The sequence below is a fragment of the Salmo salar genome, chromosome 01 (genome assembly GCF_965601325.2).
Source record: "Salmo salar chromosome 01, fSalSal1, whole genome shotgun sequence".
Lineage (NCBI taxonomy): Eukaryota > Metazoa > Chordata > Actinopteri > Salmoniformes > Salmonidae > Salmo > Salmo salar.
The window spans coordinates 165414817-165426695 of record NC_138291.1 but is presented as its reverse complement, the minus strand read 5'-3'; the positions used below and the strand labels follow the sequence as shown (position 1 = coordinate 165426695).

The 11879-nt window shown below is 42.5% G+C and overlaps 1 pseudogene; it reads right to left on the bottom strand.

Moving 5' to 3' along the window:
- Nucleotides 1-94: 94 nt before the first annotated feature.
- Nucleotides 95-8300, bottom strand: LOC106568598 (torsin-1B-like; annotated as a pseudogene).
- Nucleotides 8301-11879: the final 3579 nt, after the last annotated feature.

Genomic DNA, 11879 nt, shown 5'->3' with positions numbered 1-11879 from the left:
GATGTTCTCATTAAGAATGTCCCCACAGTAGAGTAGGCAGCAGCTGTTCCCTTTTTCTTTGCTGTCGGCAACTGCAGACCGATTGATCAGACCTACAAAATCACCTTTCATCCTAAATTACTACTCATCATGATTCGTAGATTGTTCACTCTGCAACACTGTGTAGTGGTCCAGCTTGCTGCTGATGGTCTTGCAGCCCTTTACGGAGAAGAGCTTCTCTGTTTTGGGGAAGTAAATCAATTCTCTGGCCGTCTGGTTAGCCACTTCCTGGTTGGGCTTCAGGCCCTTGGCGGTCATCTCAGCCATGCCACACATCAGACAGTGTTTGTACTCCAGAGGCAGGAAGGGGACGAAGAAGTCCACCAGGCTCAGACTAGTGTGCCAGAACCCACCTTTACAGAGAAGATGAGAAAGGTGGAATGAGACAGTAATAAGATGGGTTAGGGAGAAGAAACAAGGATGGACAGAATAAAAGAACAGGAATTTTGTATTTGAGGTCTAGAAAGCCTTGTTTTCTAATCCCAGGATTATAAACACAAAAGGGACGAATCTTAACATTAGACACGTGTGATTTGAACTTTCAATGCATGATTTGGTAAGTACAAGAACGAGTTACAACAGTGCATCTAAAGAGTGATAGTGAACAGCTGGCTTACTCTGCTTGTTGAACACGGACAAGGAGAGCGGTGTTTCCAAATCCTCAGCTCCATCTCCTCTCGGTCTCGCCCTGCTCTCCAGAAGTCCAGGGCCACCTGAACTATTTTATCTCCTCCAGCGTTGCTATGGAGATGAGCAACACACAGTAAATATTAAGAGATCAGAAATAACTTATTGACAGCTGACTTTCAGCTAAGTAAAATACTAGTCACTACAGTTGTGGGAAAGATAGTATAATGGTTGCCTGTACAGTCGTGGCCAAAAGTTGAATGGCACAAATATTAATTTTCACAAAGTCTGCTGCCTCAGTTTGTGTGATGTCAATTTGCATATACTCCAGGATGTTATGAAGAGTGATCAGATGAAAAGTCCCTCTTTGCCATGCAAATGAACTGAATCACCCAAAAACATTTCCACTGCATTTCAGCCCTGCCACAAAAGGACCAGCTGACATCATGTCAGTGATTCTCTCGTTAACACAGGTGTGAGTGTTGACGAGGACAAGGCTGGAGATAACTCTGTCATGCTGATTGAGTTCGAATAACAGACTGGAAGCTTCAAACGGAGGGTGGTGCTTAGAACCATTGTTCTTCCTCTGCCAACCATGGTTACCTGCAAGGAAACACGTGCCGTCATCATTGCTTTGCACAAAAAGGGCTTCTCAGGCAAGGATATTGCTGCCAGTAAGATTGCACCTAAATCAATTTATTGGATCATCAAAAACTTCAAGGAGAGCGGTTCAGTTGTTGTGAAGAAGGCTTCAGGGCGCCCAAGAAAGTCCAGCAAGCGCCAGGACCGTCTCCTAAAGTTGATTCAGCTGCGGGATCGGGGCACCACCAGTACAGAGCTTGCTTAGGAATGGCAGCAGGCAGGTGTGAGTGCACCTGCACGCACAGTGAGGCAAAGACTTTTGGAGGATGGCCTGGTGTCAAGAAAGTCAGCAAAGGAGCCACTTCTCTCCAGGAAAAACATAAAGGACAGACTGATGTTCTGCAAAAGGTACAGGGATTGGACTGCTGAGGGCTGGGGTAAAGTCATTTTCTCTGATGAATCCCCTTTACGATTGTTTGGGGCATCCGGAGAAAAGCTTGTCCGGAGAAGACAAGGTGAGTGCTACCATCATTCCTGTGTCATGCCAACAGTAAAGCATCCTGAGACCATTCATGTGTAGGGTTGCATCTCAGCCAAGGGAGTGGGCTCACTCACAATTTTGCCTAAGAACACAGCCATGAATAAAGAATGGTACCAACACAGCCTCAGAGAACAACTTCTCCAGACCATCCAAGAACAGTTTGGTGACGAACAATGCCTTTTCCAGCATGATGGAGCACCTTGCCATAAGGCAAAAGGGATAACTAAGTGGCTCGGGGAACAAAACATCGATATTTTGGGTCCATGGCCAGGAAACTCCCCAGACCTTAATCCCATTGAGAACTTGTGGTCAAGAGGCGGGTGGACAAACAAAACCCAAATTCTGACAAACTCCAAGCATTGATTATGCAAGAATGGGCTGCCATCAGTCAGGATGTGGCCCAGAAGTTAATTGACAGCATGCCAGGGCGGATTACAGAGGTCTTGAAAAAGAAGGGTCAACATTGCAAATATTGACTCTGCATCAACTTCATGTAATTGTCAATAAAAGCCTTTGACACTTATGAAATTATTGTATTTATACTTCATTATTCCATAGTAACATCTGACAAAAATATCTAAAGACACTGAAGCAGCAAACTTTGTGGAAATTAATATTTGTGTCACTCTCAAAACTTTTGGCCACGACCGTAGGTCCACTTAAAGAAAATACAAAAGTTATTTTTTAAACACTTAATTTCTTAAACACACTGCTGGTCTGTCTCCCCTACCTGAGGAAGATGAAGATGGCTTAGCAGTAGAAGACCCCATCCAGATTTTGGTAGTAGTCCAGGTATGGCTTTATGCAGTCGATCAGGTCAGGGTCCATCTTGTCCATGTCATCAAAGATGAACATGGAGTGTGGGCAGTTGGTGACTTTGCCTTTGATCGACTGCTGCAGCTTTGACTGGGTAATGGGGATGAACACAACAGTATAAACACAGACTAGAGCTGTGAAGAATAACTTACAGCATAGCCACAAAATACATTTACATCCTATATCTTACAGATTTTGATTACTGAGAATTTCCTTCCTACTAATACTTAATTACTTTTCTGGGTAAAGAAATTAAATTATAGCAATTCACTTTGTAGTTCTCAATCTCTCTCTGATGGGGGAAGAACTGTAGATACAAACTGGTGGATGAAACGGCTGGCCATGCCCTTCTTATAGATGTTTTCAGCTATCAGCTGGCTGACAAAGTTCTTCCCCGTACCAGTCCAGCCATGTAGAGAAAGCACCAGGGGCATTTTAGAGGTTTTATTGTTCATGAAACCCGTTATAGCTTTAAGGATGACTCTGGAGGCAATATGTTGACCAAAAAGCTTCTTATCTAGGTCAACTTCCAAACCTGATGGGGTAGAAATTGATCACTAATACATCATCATTCAAACCGATCCATGGGGATAGGTGGTAATCTTCATAACGTGATTAGTAATACATGTGGTGGTGTTGGTCGATAAGCAACACTGGGCTAATTGTGCCTATGGGACTCCCTATCACGGCCGGTTGTGATACAGCCTGGATTTAAACCAGGGTGTCTGTAGTGACGCCTATAGCACTGAGATGCAGTGCCTTAGACCGCTGCTTCACTCGGGACCCAGGTTTATTCGACAAAAGCAATGTCGCAACAACCACAAAAAATCATTAGATGTGTGTAATGGAAACAGCAGATATGAGACATTTTCTAATGCAAAGCATTTTTCTGTCCAACGGGCGGATTTTTCTTCTGTTAAACTTTCTTATTTCGACAAATGATGGGAACTGTGTTTTTCGAATAAATAATTATTGCCAAATCATTTTGAAGGGAGGACTATGCTGGGCACGTGATGTTCCCGCGTGACTATAAAGTTCCACTTAATAATTGTAAACGCCTTATGTCTTATAAAATACTTTTTTTCAATTACGACTTTCATAAATGCTTGAATTGCTTCGCCTAGCTTTTCTGTTTGGCTGGCAAGTTTCACCATAATTTTTTTAAACTAGGCAAGTCAGAAAACATAGCATATAAACATAGCATATACCAACATATGAAAACACAACATGGTACAAACATTATTTATTAAACCTTTATTTAACTAGGCAAGTCAGTTAACCTGTTTGGGATAGGGGGCAGTATTTGCATGGCCGGATAAAAAACGTACCCGATTTAATCTGGTTACTACTCCTGCCCAGAAACTAGAATATGCATATAATTAGTAGATTTGGATAGAAAACACTCAAAAGTTTCTAAAACTGTTTGAATGCTGTCTGTGAGTATAACAGAACTCATATGGCAGGCCAAAACCTGAGAAGATTCTATATGGGAAGTGCCCTGTCTGACCATTTCTTGGCCTTCTGTAGCCTCTTTATCGAAAATAGAGGATCTCTGCTGTAACGTGACATTTTCTAAGGCTCCCATAGGCTCTCAGAAGGCGCCAGAACGGGGAATGATAACTCTGCAGTCCCTGGGCGAAAAACAGTAGGGCTTTTGGAAAGTGGTCGTTCTGAGAACAATGACACTGGTGCGCGCGTGCATGTGAAGACTCCATTTTCTATTTTCAGTGTTTGAACGAAAACAAGGTCTCCCGGTTGGAATATTATCGCTATTTTACGAGACAAATCGCATAAAAATTGATTTTAAACAGCGTTTGACATGCTTCGAAGTACGGTAATGGAATATTTTGAATTTTTTTTGTCACGATACGCACCGGCGCGTCACCCTTCGGATAGTGTCTTGAACGAAAGAACAAAATGCAGCTATTTGGATATAACTATGGATTATTTGGAACCAAAACAACATTGGGTGTTGAAGTAAAAGTCCTGGGAGTGCATTCTGACGAAGAACAGCGAAGGTAATCCAATTTTTCTTATAGTAAATCTGAGTTTGGTGAGTGCCAAACTTGGTGGGTGTCAAAATAGCTAGCCATGATGGCCGGGCTATCTACTCAGAATATTGCAAAATGTGCTTTCACCGAAAAGCTATTTTAAAATCGGACACCGCGATTGCATAAAGGAGTTCTGTATCTATAATTCTTGAAATAATTGTTATGTTTCTTGTCAACGTTTATCGTGAGTAATTTAGTAAATTCACCGGAAGTTTTCGGTGGGTATGCTAGTTCTGAACAAAACATGCTAATGTAAAAAGCTGGTTTTTGATATAAATATGAACTTGATTGAACAAAACATGCAGGTATTGTATAACATAATGTCCTAGGAGTGTCATCTGATGAAGATCATCAAAGGTTAGTGCTGCATTTAGCTGTGGTTTTGGTTTTTGTGACATTATATGCTAGCTTGAAAAATGGGTGTGTGATTATTTCTGGCTGGGTACTCTCCTGACATAATCTAATGTTTTTCTTTCGTTGTAAAGCCTTTTTTAAATCAGACAATGTGGTTAGATAAAGGAGAGTCTTTAAAATGGTGTAAAATAGTCATATGTTTGAAAAATGGAAGTTTTTGGATTTTTGAGGTGTTTTTAATTTGCGGTCAAAGAGTGATGACAGACACAGAAGCCCAGTACTTGGTCAAAAACTCACAAATATCCCTGCAAATGAAAACGGTCTGATCTCCACAAAAGCCAACCGAACTGAGAAATAAGTTTTGTTTTTATACTAACAAGTGGTTGCCATGGTAAATAATCCAATAATAATTGGTAGGAAACATCAAAGAATTTACCAGAATCTCTAAATGAAAATACTGGCAGATCAATAAAATGTCCTTGTAGATCTAATTACATTTTTAGGATTCGAAATTAATATCTAAGGGGCTTTTATGCACTGGTGGATTGTAATGGTTTAAGATCTGGTTTGGTGATTAGGGTTAGTTGGCAGTTACAACTAATAGCTATAGGTTTACTGGGGCTGAGTACGGTTTAGGGTGTAGGGTCAGTGGTCTATGGAGCAGGTGGCTGTAAGACTAGCCCTGTGTTTGTTTGTTTCTCTTCTCCTCCTGTTGTTTCTGCTCATTCATTTATTTTGTGTGTCATCTCCTCATCCTTCCTCCTCTCAACCCAGGCAGGTTGTTCCCAAGACCCCTGTCACAGTGGGGGTTCCCAGATGGTACGGACTCCATAACAGACCCCCTCTACTCAGAGGTGATCTCACACTTACATGGTAACACAGGGGATCTTATTCAGTCACGCTACCAACATAGTCTCACACTAGGTATTTCAGTTCATTAATCCTTTAAGCTTCTGTACTTTACAATATTCTTTCACGGTTTTCACAGTATAATTTGTTCTGTGTCCCAGAATACACCATTAGCAGTGACAGGACATTTAAGTTTGGCCTATCTGGCTGGTACACACAGTACATTTGTTTTTCCTCATCTGTGAAGGGCACATACTCTTTGAAAGGGAACTGCTCTTGTGAGTGTTCAAACAGGTGTGTGTGTGTTCGTGCGTGCTCTCTGTGTTTAACTAGAGAAAACATATTTTATTTGTCTCAGCTGTTACCTTGAGATGGACAACAGTCAACATGGTGCTTCATCTTTAGTTCCCTGGGACGTCGTCAGGTCAAAATGTATGACCACAGTCAGAGGGAAATCAACTACATTTGAACTGCTATTCCATTATGTCCATGCCGCCATCAAACCAGTCATTTATCCCGTGTGGTTTATATCCTTTTCCACTTCCTCTTGCTTTCCTTTACATTATGGTCAAAAGTTTAAATATGCATTTCTCACGTTTTAGCAGGATAATTTATAACAGTCATTATTCAGATCCTGCCCCATTGACTAAAGCTGGTCTGGTGTTGGCCTCATTCCCATTCACTCATTCTCTTTCTCTCTCTCATTGTGTCTCAAACACTCTCATTCTCCCCAGTGAGAGGTGGTTGAAATTTGTGCATATGAGTTTTAATGGATAGGGGTTTTGGCTGACACCCAACCTGAACACATCAGCCATATAGATCCCTCTCACCATATACTGTATTCTCTCTGCTCCTTGAGCTGGGCTCTCCTGGAAAATAGTAATTTTAATGATATCACCCGAGTCCATTTTCTGTAGAGGGCTGAAATATAGGCTTTTGTAGAGGCCCCCAAACCACAAATCTATTGTGCTATTGTCACGCCCTGACCTAAGAGCCTTTTTATTCTCTATTTTGGTTAGGTCAGGGTGTGACTAGGGTGGGTACTCTAGTTTTAGTATTTCTATGTTGGCCTGGTATGGTTCCCAATCAGAGACAGCTGTCTATCGTTGTCTCTGATTGGGGATCATATTTAGGCAGCCTTTTCCCACCTGTTTGTTGTGGGATCTTGTCTATGTATAGTTGCTTGCGAGCACTACATTGGCTTCACGGTTCGTTTTGCTCTTTATTGTTTTCTGTGCGTTTCACTCGAATAAAGATGATGAAACCATTCCACGTTGCACCTTGGTCCAATCATTACAACAACGTTCGTGACGGCTATCGAATAATATTGAAGGGGTTTTAAAACTTGTTTTCTTAGTGACCAACCCAAAGAATTTCAAGGTTGTAACACCAAATAGATAAAACCATGTTTTTAACTACAACCCAGGATCTACCACAAGAGGGACCGGCCATGACCTATCATTTGAAAAATGAAATATGGTAGCCCTCCAAAAATAGAATGGTACCCCCATTCTCTCTTGACCCTCTGTTCGTGATCTGAATTATTTTTATGCGTCACTCTCCTCGCCTGAGAGAGTAAGACTGGGGAGGAAGAGGAGGATAAGGAGGAGGAGGATGATGTTGGATATGAAGTCACTTCCTAACTAGAGATGTAAATATAGACTTAGGGTATTGGTGGATGTTTACTTTCTAACTTATAACGTAGAGTAGCTCATTATAATACAATGGGATACCTTGGAGAAAGTTTCTGTGACGTACCATCTGATCACCCTACAGTATATACAGTATAGTACTGTATTGTCCTGGTGTGTATTATCTATTCTCTTTCTTTCTCTTTTCTCTCACTCCTGCCTCTCTCTCTCTTTTCTCTCACTACTTCCCCTCTCTCTCTCTTTCTCTCTCTCTTTCTCTCTCTTACTCTCTCTCTCAATCCTTCCTCTCGCTCTCTCTTTTCTCTCACTACTTCCCCTCTCTCTCTTTCTCTCTCTTCCTCTCTCTCTCGCTCTCTTACTCTCTCTCTCAATCCTTCCACTCGCTCTCTCTCTTTTCTCTCACTCCTTCCTCTCTCCCTCTCGCTCTCTCTTTCTCTTATTCCTTCCTCTCTCCCTCTAGCTCTCTCTCTTTTCTCTCACTCCTTTCTCTCTCTCTCTTGCTCTCTCTTCCTCTCTCTCGCTCTCTTACTCTCTCTTCCTCTCTCTCGCTCTCTTACTCGCTCTCAATCCTTCCTCTCGCTCTCTCTCTTTTCTCTCACTCCTTCCTCTCTCCCTCTCGCTCGCTCTCTCTCTCTCTTGCTCTCCCCCTCTCTCACCCCTTCCCCCTGTCTCGTCTGAGGTAATTTCCTGTTCCCCTTCCTAATGTTTCTCTCAACTTCCTGTCCAAGCCCCACCCTCGCCCCCCACACTGGTCTGTCCCTTTCCTGTTGCAAGCTGGGTCGTCCGCATTCCCGTTGTGTGTGTGAGCGCATCACATGGGGTGTTACAGGAAAGCTGCGTTGAGAGAGAGAACCCAACCAACTTTATCGGGATGTCAAACACGCAGTTGGGAATCCACTGACTAACGCCCCTGTGGACAGAGGCAAACGAACAATAGTTCGTTATCACTACTGATGACATCCCAATGACACAACGGTGTTGGTGGTAATGCATCAATCAGTCAACTCTCTGCTGTTTATGAGCAGGGCCTGGAGGTTTTCCTTGTCAGGTCATGTTGACAGGAAAACCTTCTGGCCCCATGAGCATTCAAATGAAGTCATAACAGTAATACACATTAGATATCTCTCACACACGCACACACACACGCACGCACACACACACACACACACACACACACACACACACTGGAATTTTGCCTTGATGACAGATTTGCACCCTCTTGGCATGCTCTCAACCAGCTTAATGAGGTAGTCACCTGGAATGCATTTCAATTAACAGATGTGCCTTGTTAAAAGTCAAATTATGGAATTTCTTTCCTTCTTAATGCATTTGAGCCCATCAGTTGTGTTGTGACAAGGTAGGGGTGGTATACAGAAGGTAGCCCTATTTGGTAAAATACCAAGTCCAAATTATGGCAGGAACAACTCAAATAAGCAAAGAGAAACGACAGTCCAACATTACTTTAAGACATGAAGGTCAGTCAATCTGGAAAATGTCAAGAACTTTGAACATTTCTTCAAGTGCAGTCGCAAAAACCATTAAGCGCTGTGATGAAACTGGCTCTCATGAGGACCGCCACAGGAAAGGAAGACTCAGAGTTACCTCTGCTGCAGAGGATAAGTACATTAGAGTTAACTGCATCTCAGATTGCAGCCCAAATAAATGCTTCACAGAGTTCAAGTAACAGACACATCTCAACATCAACTGTTCAGAGGAGACTGCGTGAAGCAGGCCTTCATGGTCGAATTGCTGCAAAGAAACCACTACTTAAGGACACCAATAAGAAGAGGAGACTTGCTTGTGCCAAGAAACACGAGAAATGGACATTAGTCCGGTGGAAATCTGTCCTTTGGTCTGATGAGTCCAAATGTGAGATTTTTGATTCCAACTGCCGTGTCTTTGTGAGACACAGAGTAGGTGAATGGATGACCTCTGCATGTGTGGTTCCCACGGTGAAGCATGGAGGAGGAGATGTGGGGTGCTTTGCTGGTGACACTGTCAGTGATTTATTTAGAATTCAAGGCACACTTAACCAGCATGGCTGCCACAGCATTCTGAAGCGATATGCCATCCCATCTGGTTTGCGCTTAGTGGGACTATCATTTGTTTTTCAACAGGACAATGACCCAAAACACACCTCCAGGCTATGTAAGGGCTATTTGACCAAGGAGAGCAATGGAGTGCTGCATCAGATGACTTGGCCCCCACAATCACCTGACCTCAACCCAATTGGGATGGTTTGGAATGAAGGAAAAGCAGCCAACAAGTGCTCCTTCAAGACTGTTGGAAAAGCATTCGTCATGAAGCTGGTTGAGAGAATGCCAAGAGTGGCAAAGCTGTCATCAAGGCAAAGGGTGGCTACTTTGAAGAAACTCACATATAAAATATATATCGATTGTTTATCACCATTGTTTGGTTACTACATGATTCCATATGTGGTTTTTCATAGTTTTGATGTCTTCACTATTATTCTACAGTGTAGTAAATAATACAAATAAAGAAAAACCCTTGAATGAGTTGGTGTGTCCAAACTTTTGACTGGTACTGTAAATAAATACTAATGAACAAAGTACAGAGAGATCCTTGATGAAAACCTGCTCCAGAGCGCTCAGGACCTCAGACTGGGGCAAAGGTTCACCTTCCAACAGGACAACTACCCTAAGCACACAGCCAAGACAACACAGGAGTGGTTGCGGGACAAGTCTCTGAATGTCCTTGAGTGGCCCAGCCAGAGCCCAGACTTGAACCCAATCGAACATCTCTGGAGAGACCTGAAAATAGCTGTGCAGCGATGCTCCCCGTCCAACCTGACAGAGCTTGAGAGGATCTGCAGAGAAGAATGGGAGACACTCCCCAAATACAGGTTTGCCAATCTTGTAGCGTCATACCCAAGAAGACTCAAGGCTGTAATCACTGCCAAAGGTGCTTCAACAAAGTACTGTTGTTAATGTCTGTCACGTCCTGACCAGTAAAAGGGGTTGTTTGTTATTGTAGTTTGGTCAGGGCGTGGCAGGGGGTGTTTGTTTAGTGTGTTTTGGGGTTTTTTGGGCAATTTTCTATGTTAGTGTATTTCTATGTCTGTGTCTATTTAGTCTATTTCTATGTTCAGGGTTTTTGGTTTGGCCTTCAATTAGAAGCAGCTGTTCTTCGTTGCTTCTAATTGGAGGTCATATTTAAGTAAGGGTTTTTGTCACTGTGTTTGTGGGTAGTTGTTTCCTGTTCTATGTATAGCTTGTTGCCTTACAGGACTGTCTTCGTCGTTTATTTTGTATAAGTATTTTATTTGTGTTTTTCCTTCTAATAAAGAAGATGAGTATACACATTCCCGCTGCATTTTGGTCTACTTCAGACGACGAATGTTACAATGTCATATTTCAGTTTTATTTTTAATACATTTGCAAAAATGTCTAAAACATTTTTTGCTTTGTCGTTATGGGGTATTGTGCGTAGATTGAGGGGGGGGATGCACTGTATGTTACGCAAAACCATGTATTAATGTATCTTGGGGATGTAAATCTATCTGTTCTATATATGCATTTATACAAAGTATATATGCACGTGTACTGTGTGTGTACATCTGTGTGACACATCTCATCAGTGCCACTGCTGTTGACCCCCCCTGTCTCAGCCTCCAGTATCTATGGTGCAATAGTCTGTGCCGGGGGGCTATCTGGTTTAATTTTCCTGTCTAATCTGGTGTCTTGTGTGAATTTAAGTATGCTCCCTCTTATTATTTCTCCCTCCTCTCCCGGAGGACCTGAGCCCTAGGACCATGTCTCAGGACTACCTGGTCTGATGACTCCTGACCAGTTCACAGGACGTGCTACCTTGTCCTGGACCTGCTGTTTCCGCCTCTCTTTCTCTCTCTCTCTACCTCTACCTCTGAACGCTTGGCTATGAAAAGCCAACTGACATTTACTCCTGAGGTACTGACCTGTTGCACCCTCTACAACCACTGTAATTATTATTTGACCCTGCTGGTCATCTATGAACGTTTGAACTTTTTGAAGAACTATCTGGCCTTAATAGCCATGTACTTATATTCTCCACCCGGCACAGCTATAAGAGGACTGACCCCTCAGATGTTCCTCTCTAGGTTTCTTCCTAGGTTCCTGCCTTTCTATGGAGTTTTTCCTAGCCACTGTGCTTCTACATCTGCATTGCTTGCTGTTTGGGGTTTTAGGCTGGGTTTCTGTATAGCTCTTTGTGACATCTGCTGATATAAAAAGGGCTTTATAAATAAATGTGATTGTTTGACATTCTGACTCCCCACTTTGAGATCTTAGGGTTTATCTTCATGTTTATGTTTTGGAGACAGTTGGGGTCACATTTCCGTTTTGTTACTTTAATATTAAAAGGTCATGTTTT